The sequence below is a fragment of the Elephantulus edwardii genome, unplaced genomic scaffold, assembly GCF_000299155.1.
Source record: "Elephantulus edwardii isolate Elephantulus edwardi_28Jun2011 unplaced genomic scaffold, EleEdw1.0 scaffold00224, whole genome shotgun sequence".
Classification (NCBI taxonomy): domain Eukaryota; kingdom Metazoa; phylum Chordata; class Mammalia; order Macroscelidea; family Macroscelididae; genus Elephantulus; species Elephantulus edwardii.
Window position 1 is genome coordinate 858,322 of NW_006399974.1, and position 11,997 is coordinate 870,318.

At 40.6% G+C, this 11,997-nt stretch overlaps 1 pseudogene; it reads right to left on the reverse strand.

Moving 5' to 3' along the window:
- Positions 1-246: 246 nt before the first annotated feature.
- On the reverse strand, positions 247-2,505 carry LOC102848890 (annotated as a pseudogene).
- Between the last annotated feature and the right edge of the window lie 9,492 nt (positions 2,506-11,997).

Consider the following 11,997-nt stretch of genomic DNA (forward strand, 5'->3'; position numbering starts at 1 on the left):
GAGGCTGAGGCCTGGTGCTTGGCTGCTCAGTGCGGAGCAGGCACTTCCTCTCCTCTGGCCCCATAACAAGCTGCATCAACCCCACTGCCTACTGGTTCCCATGTCACCTCACTACTGCTGCAACCAGTTCAACAATCACTGTGTCTCAGCACACTGGAGGTATCACAAATTCCAATTTTTCAATATAGTTTCAGTGTTGTTGGTATAGATGCTGGGATTTAATATTGGTTCATAGCCAATAAAGGTTCAGCATCTCTCACACATAGATAATGGCCCATTTCCTGTTCTTGACGGCTCTGTGCTCTTCTGGTCAAACTTGGACAGCAACTTCAGGACATTCACTGCAACCATATCATGCATGACAGGACTTCACACCCTTTCTAATGCTGTGTCTGATCAGAGGTGGCAGGGAGGAACAATTGTTTAGAGATCCAAACTCAGTCTTCTGGGGTTTGGGGAAGTCTTTGTATTCAGCCTGGAATCCCTGGACTCTGGAGAGACAGTCAAGCTGCTCAGGAGGGCCTCGTGAGAGGACCATGGGGCGTGTGGCTTGAAGAAAATTATTCTTTAAAATGGTCTGGGCTGCAAACTAAGTGCCTCCATACAACAATTATCAGGCAATCATGGCAGTGACTGTAGCCTTGGCAGGATTCAGAGCTCTGGAGAGATCTTTGGTGTGGGTTTTTTCTTTTGTTTTTTATTATTTTTTCTTTTTTTAAAATTTTTGTGTGTGTGTGTCTGTGTGTGGCGTTTTTGACACCTGGACAACCTCAGGCAACATAGGAAGAATTCCAGCAGGCAGCTGCTGGTAGCTGAGATAAAGCATTCTAAATTGGCCTACCTTATTACCAGCTCCATTTCCATCTGCAGAGCCAGGCTCAAAAAAGGTTACATTCCCTCCATGCCCCGGTTTTTTCACCGGTGTCTTCTCCTCTGACTTAAAGGTTGGTTTGGTGGGCTGAGCCTGTGGGACTTTGAAACCAAGGATTTCCAGCATGTTCTTGGCTGCGTTCTGTTTGGCCACCTTTTTACTGATGCCAGTTGGTGCCACACTCTTTCGGCAGTGTGGTTTCCAACCTTCACCTGCATCCCAAGCTCCCTGAGGCATGGGAGGCCTCTCTCAGAGAGGAGCATGTGCTCCTGCTCTTTCTCTTCTTTCGTCTGCTGAATCTGGGCCAGTCTGTTGATTGGATTAATTTCTTGGCCATAGTCTGAGCCTGCATGCAGCTTGGCTATGGACATGTTTTTCTGTTTTATTTCGGGCTTCACAAATTCGACCGTGAGCAGAGGCAGTAACTTTAGCTCCTCAAGGACAGCAGTAACAGCATTTTTCTTTGAAATCTTGCTCTATCCTTCACCTTCTCCTTTGTATTTGCCAACTCACACTTTGGTCATAAAACTCTCCATGTGAGGTGGGCTACTCTCATGGGTGACCTCGAAATTCACAGGCAAGTTCCTTTTAAAGGCAATATCAAGCTTGATTTATTTCCAATTTACTGAGATTTTCTTCCTCTGATTCTCTTCCATTTACCTCCAGCCTGTTGGGAAGGGGCTCATTCTACAGGATCTTCAGTGCTTTAGAAGCAACATCATGTTTTGCATCCTGTCTCATTCTTCCTTTTCCATTAAATTGCTGTCTTCTCACAGAAGGTTCAATTTGGTAAAGAAAAGTGGAACTGAAAATGGATAAAAGTACCTCAAAGAAAAAGCACCTCCTCGCATGTTGTATTTGTAGGGGGATTGCATCCAAGAGTAAGGATCAACAGGCTTGTTGTTGCTGTTAGGTGCCATTGTGTCACCTGTTACTCATAGTGACCTTATGTACAATAGCTCTGAACCCTACCCTGTCCTAAGCCAGTCTTACTGACTCCAATATACCTACTCCCATTGCCCTAGTTACTGTATCAATCCATCTCATCTGGCGTCTTCCTCTCCTGTGTTGTCCCTCCACCCATCCAAGCATGATGTCCTTCTCCAAGGACCAGTCCCTCCTGGCCACACACCCAAAGTATGTGAGATGGAGCTTTGAAATCCTAGCCTCCAAGAAGAATCTTGGTTTCACTCTCTCTAAGACAGATCTATTGTTGTCTTGGCTGTCCATGTTATGTTCAAGACTCTTCTCCAGCATCCCAACTCAAAGGCGTCAATTCTTCTATAATCCTCAGTCACTGTGTTTCTCTCTGATACATAGCAAAGGAATTGTGAAAACCATGGCCCAAATCAGACACACCTTAGTCTCTAGACTGACATTGTTGCTTCTCAGCACTCTGGAAAAGTCCCTGACAGCAGATTTAACTAATTCAATTCATCTTCTGATTTCCTGACTGCTGATGCCAAGAGTGTTGATTGTGGAGTTGAGTAAGCTGTAACTGTTAACAGCCCCAATCTCTTCTTTATTTATCCATTGGTACTGCCAATTGACCATTGGTTTATTCCAAGTTTCATGCACAGTGCATTTAGTTCTACAGTAGGAGTTATGCTTTCTAGCTGCTGCCCCAAGAGCATTCCCCTGGCTGGTGGTCCTGGGTGACAGCAGCGAGGAGGGGAAGGAAGAAAGGAGAGGAGGAAGAGATGGAGGGAGGGAAGAGGTAGAGCAGTTGTGGGGAAGAAGGGCGCCACTGGGCCAAGGGTCAGGGCAAGGGGGAGTCAAAGATGTGGAGTGGCAGCTGATGTGGAGGACACTTAGGAGCCCTCATGTCTTTTATTTTGTCGTCTCTTCCCTTTGTTTTGACTTCTTGGTGCTTTAGTGCAATTTTCAGAGTCTCCTCTGATATCCATTTTGGACTTTTCTTTCTCCCCTGTTTTTGTAATGACCTTTTTCTCTGTTTTCTCTCTGATATCACTGATAGCATCCCACAACTCATCTGGTCTTCAATGACTAGTGTCCAGTGCCTCAAATCTATTCTTGAGATGATTTTTATTTATTTATTTATTTTTTCTTGAGATGATTTTGAAAACTCTGATTGGAATTTGGTTCTGTGTAGTGGCCTAGTTATCAGCGTCAGGCTCTAATAAACTGAGCTAATTGACCACAACTACAAATGGCCTGCAGTAGAGATATCTTTGTTATAAGGCTGCTTTTAATTTGCTTATAAATTGGAAGTATAAATAAGAGGAGTTTCCTGAGAAAGGAGTATATTTAGAAGTCCAGAGACAGGAAGAGTGGAAAGAATTAGATTGTAGGGAAGCAGAAAGAGAACATAAGCTCTGGGTTTGAATTCTGTTTTGCCATTTACTAGCTCTGTTGTTGACATGAGGTAAAGTTTTAACTTCTCCAAGTCTTGTTTTCCTCTTGTACAAATTGTAAATAATATTGTCTCCCTTAGCAGATGAATATGAGATTCGGATAATGTTAATAAAGTACATGTACTCAAGAATATACTCCAGAAATGTCTGACATGATTATTGTAAAGTGTGCATTTAGAACTGTGAAAAGTCCTGGAAAGAATAGGGATTTAGAACAAATCGAGTTTACATCAGTGCCCTTTTCTTGTTGCTTTGTTTTTCTTATGTTCCTGGATTTCCTCAGGTTGATTACTGTTCCACGCTCACTCTTGTCAGCCATTCTCTCTCCCTGCCTTTATCCTCGTTTTAACCTTTTAAAAGAAATGTGAAGAGCTAGTCAGCCATTATGGGCAAGTTTTGTTTGAAAGTCACAAATAGTCCTTTTTCCTTTATTCTGCCCAACTGCCCTCCTCCTCTTCTTTTCACTCCCTATATGTCAGTAGTACTGAGAGACAAATCAAGAAATGCATCACCCTAACGATTCTGTGAGCAAAGGTACAGGTTTAGATAATACTCTTTATTATACAGTGCAGGGGGTTCCAGTCTTACAAAAGAATTCCTATATCAGAAAACAACTTTTTGGACCTCCCCTAAACTGAGTACAGTTCTTATGGATGGAGACTAAGGATGCTGTTCTCTTAAGAAATTCACTGGATTTTGATTAATCTCTTACACATTTGCTCAGAATGACATGAAGGGTTTCCCCTAGGCCAGGCTGAGGTTGCCAACTGTGACAGAGATGGACATTTAATTTGTTTGTGATTAGGCTGTCAAGGCTGGACATTTGTCATTTGAGATTTCTTCTCTACTCAGTTCCCTCAAATCCATTCCCAGCAAGGCAATTTTAGAATAAGGTAGATTAAAAATTGATGATGTAAAGTGTAGAGTAGATTGGTTTCTACTTAATTTTACTTAGTGATAAAAAATAATAATCTGGGGGCCAGTGATAAAAATTTCTGACTGTTCTAAAAGCAAAGCTCACATTCCTTACAAAACATCCCAGTAATCTCATCTGACTTCTAAGTCAAGTTTTACTGGTAGGTCCATTCACTGAGGGACATAAAAGTTTATTACCTTTATAAAATACTCTACAGGAATTTTACTGGTGTCTCAGTGTCAATAGTGGTTCTCAGGTACACTTCTTGACAAAATAACAGAAGAAAGTTTATCTTGTGTCAATCTTGATTTTTTTGGGGGTCCATTTTTTACTTTCTCACTAATTTGCTCAATTCAAATATTTACAATAAATCTTATAACCATTTGTATTAATTAGCAACCTGTTACTGTGGTGGTATTTCACCCTCTCTGTGTAGTAGAAGGGAGCTAGGGTGGCCTAGACCAAAAGGAGTAGCGTTGCTATTCCAGGGGCCACTCCTCCCTAGCAACTCCAAGGGTAAAAGCTGGGCAATGTGTTCTTGTGTGATTTAAAGTTTCATAAACCTGCTGGAGGGTCAATTATAATCCAGATGTAATGAGGCTTTGCTTTGTGTTAGTGGTAGGAGCTGTTTTAAGAAGGAATATGTTGTCTAAAATGGAATTTGCTGCCCTATACTTAGTTTCATGTGTCATCTCAGTCATAGGCACAGTGTCTAATGTTTATGCCTGCACTACAGAAGGGTCAAGGAGCCTCCTGGGGTAGTAATCAAATAGCCAACATACTCAGTTGGCATCTGAATCATTGGAGGTAGTTTTGAGTTCATCTAAAGGTACCTTGAAATAAAGTGTTAGCATTCTCCTTCTGTAAAATCAGCCATTGGAAACCCAAGGGGCACGGTTCTACTCTGACGCACATGGGAGTCACCTTGAGTTAGAGTCAACTTGAAGTAAATGCTTACAGAAGGGTCAAATGAGGTTTCTGTTACTCAAACTTAATTTCTCAAAGGCAAACTGGGCTGAAGCAAAACTGCAAGTTTGTCCTAATGTCCTCTTTGACCTTCAACTCAGGTCTGATAATTTCATGTTAGTGACTTGGTGAAGAATTGCTTCACTAATGTTCATATTGTTTCCAGAGATCAGGCCACACATGAAAGATTGAAATCCTTAGGACCTGTGATCCATCTGGGAGCTTACCTCTTGACTGGGCTCAATGGAGTTTCACCCAAGGTACTCTAGGAACGTGAAACACTGCTCCTGTTTATTCTCAGTTGCCCTTTCCACTTTCTACCTTGGTTTTGATATCTAGGTTGAAGCATTCCTAATTGCAATATTTCCCTTTCATTTCAGATTTAAGATTCGGTTGATCTAGTACACTGGAATTACTATGTGAAATAAATATAGTATAAATATTGCTTGCTTGGATAAGTGAACCCTATGGAAATATACATTTAAAATATAAGTTTTGTTCCATTATGAACCCTTTAATTGTATTTTACACAGTAATTATTGTCATTGGGTCAGAACCAACTCATAGCAGACTTTCTCATTGAGTTTCTGAGGCTACAAACTGCACAGGAGGGAGATCTGGTGGCCCAGTGGCAAGAAGCTACACTGGAATCCCAAAGGTATGGAGTTCGAGTACACCAGCTGTTCTGTGGGAGAAGGGTGGGCAATCTCTTGTGTGCTTTACTGCCTCTAAAAACCTACCAGAGGGTCAGCTATAGTTTGGTTTCAACTCAATAGTACACAACAACAACAGTGTAAAAAAGGTAAGGGCCACATAGGGCCAGGCATACATTATCTTTACGAATTCCACAAAGGAGAATTGTCCCCATCGACAATATCAGCTATACAAAACCAACTCCCATAAGGTCAGACATGTCCCTCACACTCCTGCACCTCTCTCTGCTCATCCTAACACCAATCTTACTGCTTTACTGGGACTAAAATCTATTGCAGTAGCTCACAGACCACACAGAATCATATTGTTGTTGTTAGGTGCCATCAACTCAAGTACAGCAACCCTATAAACCTGAATCCAGTCCTATACTGTGATATCCTCACTATTTCTGATACACTTGAACTCATTGCTGCAATCACCATCTTGATGCAACAACCCACCTTGATGGGAATCTTCTTCTCTTTCACTGACCCTCCACCCTTCCAAGCACAATAACCCTTTCCTAGGAATAGCCTGTCCTAGCAATATGTTCAAAGTAAGAGAAAGAAGCTTTTTATCCTTGCCTTCAAGGAACATTCCAGCTGCACCCTAAAATATACTTGATTGTCCTTTTGGCAGTTCATAGGGAAATCAGTACTCTTCTCAAACATCACAACATAAAGGCTTCAGTTCTTCTTTCATCATTCTTATTCATGGTCCAACTCTCAGATGCATATCAAGTAATTTAAAAACAAACAAACAAACATGGCTTGAATCAGGTACACCTTAGTCTTTGAAAAGACATCACTGCTCTTCAGTGTTTTGGAGAGATCTCTGACAGTGGACTTGCCCAGAGCAATATGTCTCCTTATCTCCTGACTGCTGGTACCATGGATGTTGATTGAATTAAAGCAAGATGAAGTATTTAACAGTTTCATTTTTTCCTTCCTCTAGCATAATATTGTCCACTGGCCTAGTGGTAAAGCCATTTGCCTTCTTGATGTTAAGGTACAATCCATGATGAAGGCTATAGTCTTTGATCTTCTGCAACAAGTGCTTCCGGTCTCACTCACTTTCAACAAGCAAGGTTTGTTGCATAACACAGGTTGTTGATGACTCCTCCTCCAAACTTGATGCCGCATTCTTCTTCATAAAATCCAATGTCATACATTATTTGCTCAGCATACAGATAGAATAGGTATGTAGAAAAGATATAACCCTAACGTACACTCGTCCCTAATTTAAACCATGGACAGTCTCCTTATTCTGTTCAGATAATTGAATTTTTCATGAACACAATTAATTGTTCTGGGATTCCCATTATTCTCAATGTTAGCCATAGTTGGTTTTGATCTACACAATTAAATGCCTCTGCATGTAGTCAATAAAATACATCCACACAGCTAAATATTTTTTGGTTATTCTCTGCTTTTAGTCAGGGTCCATCTGGCATCAGCAATGACATCCCTAGTGCCATGGTTTCTTCTAAATTCAGCTTGAACTTCTGAAAGTTTCCTGTCTTTTAGAGAACTGGCATAGGCCACTTTGAATCAGATGATCAGATGATCTACTATGCTGGCAATGAAAAATAGAGGAATATAGTGTTGCATTCATATTGAAAAGGGCAATTTTAAGGTCTATCTTGAAGTACAATGTTGTAATTTACAGGATTATATCTATACACATACAAGGCAGGTAGGAAACACAAGACCCTGGTGAAAGTGAAACCCTGATAGTGAGACCCTGGTGATGGTGGTGGAGAGATTGTTGCACTGCTACAGAGAAACTGTGGCAAGGTGTAACCAGAAGAACCCTGAGATTAAGACCTGTTAACAGGACTATTATTCAAGCGTATGCATAAGAACTAAATCCAAAGAGAAGGAAATTGAAGATTCCTACCAAGTTTTACAGTTAGAAATTTATCAACATATAATCAAGATACACTAATAATTATTGGAGACTGGAATGCAAAAGTTAGAAACAATGAGGGGAAAATGGTTGAGAAATTACAGAATTGATGACAGAAATGAGGTGAGACACAATGTTTGAATTTTGTACATTCAACGATTTAGTCATAGCAAATACTTTTTGATGAAACACAAATAGTTACTTTACACATAGACCCCACCCGATCGCCAGCACAGGAATCAGATTAACTGTATTTGTGGAAAGAATCACTGGAGAAACTCAATTTCAGAAGTCAGAACCAGACCAAGTGCTGTGGGACAGACCATCAATTACTAATGTGCAAGTTCAAATTAAAGCTGAAGAATATTAAAGCAAATCCACAAGATGCAAAATATGACCTTGAGTTTATTCCACTTAAATGAAAAAAAAAAATCTTAACAGTCTTGAGACATTGATAACCAATGATTGAAGACCAGAGGAGCTGTGGAACCAAATCAAGGATATCATCTGTGGTATTCGTTTAAAATTTGGCTTTTATAGCCATTATATTAGCCTCTGCTGGTCTCCAGCTACTTTAACTGGAGACACATGATCTTACAAATCATAAACAACAGTGAACTAGGATAAGAGAGAGACACACTGTGCAGCAAGACTTGAGGGAGACTGGAGTGAGATGCTGGTGAAAGCAAGACTCTGGTGAGAGAGAGATGCTGGTGATGGTGGTGGAGAGACTGTAGCATTGCATTGGAGAAACTGTGACAAGGTGTAATGAGAAGAACCCTGATATAAAGGCCATAGTTAAAGGCTTTGCTGTTTCTGCTAGATGATTGCAGAAGATGCTAATTTATAACTGCTGTGAGGCAAACTTTGCTGGATGATTAAGAAAACCAGAGGCTTCTTTAATTTGTGTTGCTGAACTGAAGCCAGTACTTTAACTAATTAAGAAATTGTGTTTTTCTGTTAATTTGGTTTAGGACTGCTGTACTAAACCTAGACTTGCATTGGGTGATTTTCTTTGCATCTCTCATTCTTCAATTTACTTCCCTAATAAATCTCACTCTTAGTACCACAGTCTGTGAGTCACCAGTAAATATAGAAACCTCTTGCTGCTGATATAGCTTCTACCTTCTGCCCTGGGACTGTGATGGGTTGTGCTACTCTCACTCCCTCTGGCCCTTTCAGAGAGATGTTCATGGCCCTGTGCCCCAGTTCCCCAATTTCTGCTTCTTTTACATCATCCATGAAGAAAGCAAAAGTCCATTGCAAGGAGGAAAAAGAAAATGAATGTCAGAAGAAACTATGAAAATTACCTTAGGGCATTGAGAAGCCAAAACAAAGGGAAAAATGCTGAAGTAAAAGAACTGAACTGAAAATTTCAAAAGGTAGCTAGAGAACATAAAATAAAGTATTATAGCAAAATGTGCAAAGAGCTGGAGTCAGAGAATCAAAGGGGAAGAACTTACTCAGCCTTTCTCAAGCGGAAAGAATTATAAACCAAATTCAAGCCTAGAGTTGCAATACTGAAAGATGCCATGGGAAAAATCTTGAATGATCCAGTAAGCATTAAAAGAAGATGGAAGGCACTGTGTGGTCCCCAGAAAGCTGGGTAGGAGTTTGCCATAGCCATTGCATACTTGGGGAATGAATGAGGGAGTGCGGGTGACTTGTGGGGTGATGACAGGAATTGGGGGGAAGACGAGTTGAAGTCTTTAAAAATGCCAGTTCTCTAAGAAAAGGAGGAGGAGGAGGAGAATGAGGAGGAGGAAGGTAGTAGTACACAGAGTCATTGTCTTAAAAAGAATTGGTCAGCACTGAAAAATTTTAGGAAGCACCATATGAACAAGAGTCAATTGTACCAAAGGGAAAAAAAAATTAAGGTGCGCTGAAGACACGGGCAAAAATAAGTCCCTAGGAATAGATGGGATTCTCATTGCCATTTTTTTTTTAAGACTAACAGATGCAACCCTGCATGTGCTCACCAGTTTATGCCACGAAATTTGCAGAACAGCCAACTGGTTGACTGACTGGAAGAGATCTATATTTGTTGCCATTTCCAAGGAAGGTGACCTAAAAGAATGTGGAAATTATTGAACAATATCATTAATGTCACATGCTACCAAGCCGAAGGTGGTATAGCACTGGTCTGTGCGTTGCTGTACAGAGGTAACTCGTGGTTGCTGTGATGCTGAAGCCTGTGACAGTGATGTGCCAATCGTGGTAATGGGCACCCATGGTGGACAGTGTTGGCTGGAGCTTCCCGACTAAATCAAGCCTGGAAGCAGGAGTGGCATCCACTTCCGAAATGGCTTGCCTCCAGAAAGTCTATGTACGAACAGTGCTCAGGCTGTTCATTCACAGGGTCGCTATGAGTCGTCTACGACTCGACGGCATTAAACAACAACATCAAGTAAAATACTGCCAAAGATAACTCAAAAATCACTGGAACAGAACCATAATTGCAAAATCAAAAGGCTATCATTCAGGTTAGCAGCAGGATAGAATCACTCAGTCAGAACAGCTGCCCAAGTATGCTCACAGGCACCTCAACCTAGAGTCTGACAGCTTTCGGTCGAGTCCTGACAATCATGACTCTCCTCCCTCTAACCTCAAACTTGGGCAAAAGGCTCCTAGCTCCAGTTCCCTGTGCGGCGGCAGTCTGAAGGTCAACTCGGTCTCACACCAGGTCTCTGAATCTCTGCTACTGATTGCTATGGCTGCTGCTCAAATAGGCTTTGGTCTGGTTGGAGCAAGAATCTCTGGCCCTGAAAAGTACACTTCATTCTCTTTTTTTTAATTCTTTGCTGGATCTTTTAATTTAATGGTGAGACAAACCTTTTGGATTAGCAAGACTAGCCAAGCCCCTTGCATTTAGACTAACATACCCTATTTGCAAAGTCCCACTCATCCACATGGAAAAGTCAATCAACAACTAGGGAAGTCTTTTTGAACAATAAACCCTTAACACACAAATAGATTGCTCATATTTCTCCCAGGGAGCCACTGGTAGATTCATACCTCCAGAGAGGTATGGTCTTTGGGTTAGCAGTCAAGTGTCTATGGACTAGGCTGCCAGAGTTCATACACAAGAGTCAAAAAGTTTTTATTTTGTTGCAGACTCAGTCTAGACAAGACAAGAAGCAGAAATGAGATGCATTAAGAGCCTATATCAAAAAGAAAGATGTCTCTGTGTGGTAAAAGTGTTCGGCACACTCAACCACTAACTGAAAGATTGTCAATTAGAGTATACTCAAAGGTACCTCAGAAAAAGACCTAGAAATCTATTTTAGAGAAGCCATAATTTTATTCTAATACACATGGTGTCTCTATCAGCTGAGTAAATGTAATGGTGACTAATTTATCACAAAAGACATCCATTGATACATTAATGATATAGTGGAACAAACAATATGCCTGCAGAAGGAGAATTCTAGTTCTGACTTTTCCACTAACTATTTATATGACTTTTTATATATCATATAATAATTCTTAAACTTGAGTTGAATATGTGTCAATGAGTAAGTCTTGTTCATTATTCCAAAGATTCCTTCTAACTCTAAAAATCTCCCCCCAACACCTTACAATACTTTTAAAGGAGTGTTTTATTTGATTGTGACATTCCACTTGGCACCTAATTCTACACAGATGTCTTAACTCAGAGTACTTTGATTCTTGTAGATTTAATACATGAAATTCATCATTCCATTTATGTACCTTGGAGTGAAATGCATGTCTGTGTATCCACCTGCTCTCACATTTATAATATATATTACATCTTTTTAATGTATATCTTGAGAAACGCCAGTGGACCTAAATGAAATACTACTATTGTTGCATTCATTTTTACCAACTCTGCCAGGCTAGATGAATTAAATAAGGAATGACGTGTGCTACAGAAATGACATTTACCATATACTCAGGTGTCTGTATACCGCATAAACACAGATACTGAATATGCTTTGGGTTTTCCTTACCAGCCATCAGAAAAGTTTCTAAGTTGAAAATAAATTGAAAATCAAAAGGACTATATGATTTTTAAACATGAGGCTGAGCCATTGTTCCAGCACCCATTGTCTCTGGCAGACAGCACAGCTGGGGACTGCTCTGTTCCTTTGTCCTGAACCTGGCAGTTGAACAGGTGAGAGAAGGTGAGGCAGATGTGAGGTGCACAGGCTATAAAATTGTGAATAGTGGTGAGAATGATGAACTGAGGATCAAGGAACCTGTGGGGACTCCTGAGAATAGAAAAGCTTGGGATCTTTAATCTTTAG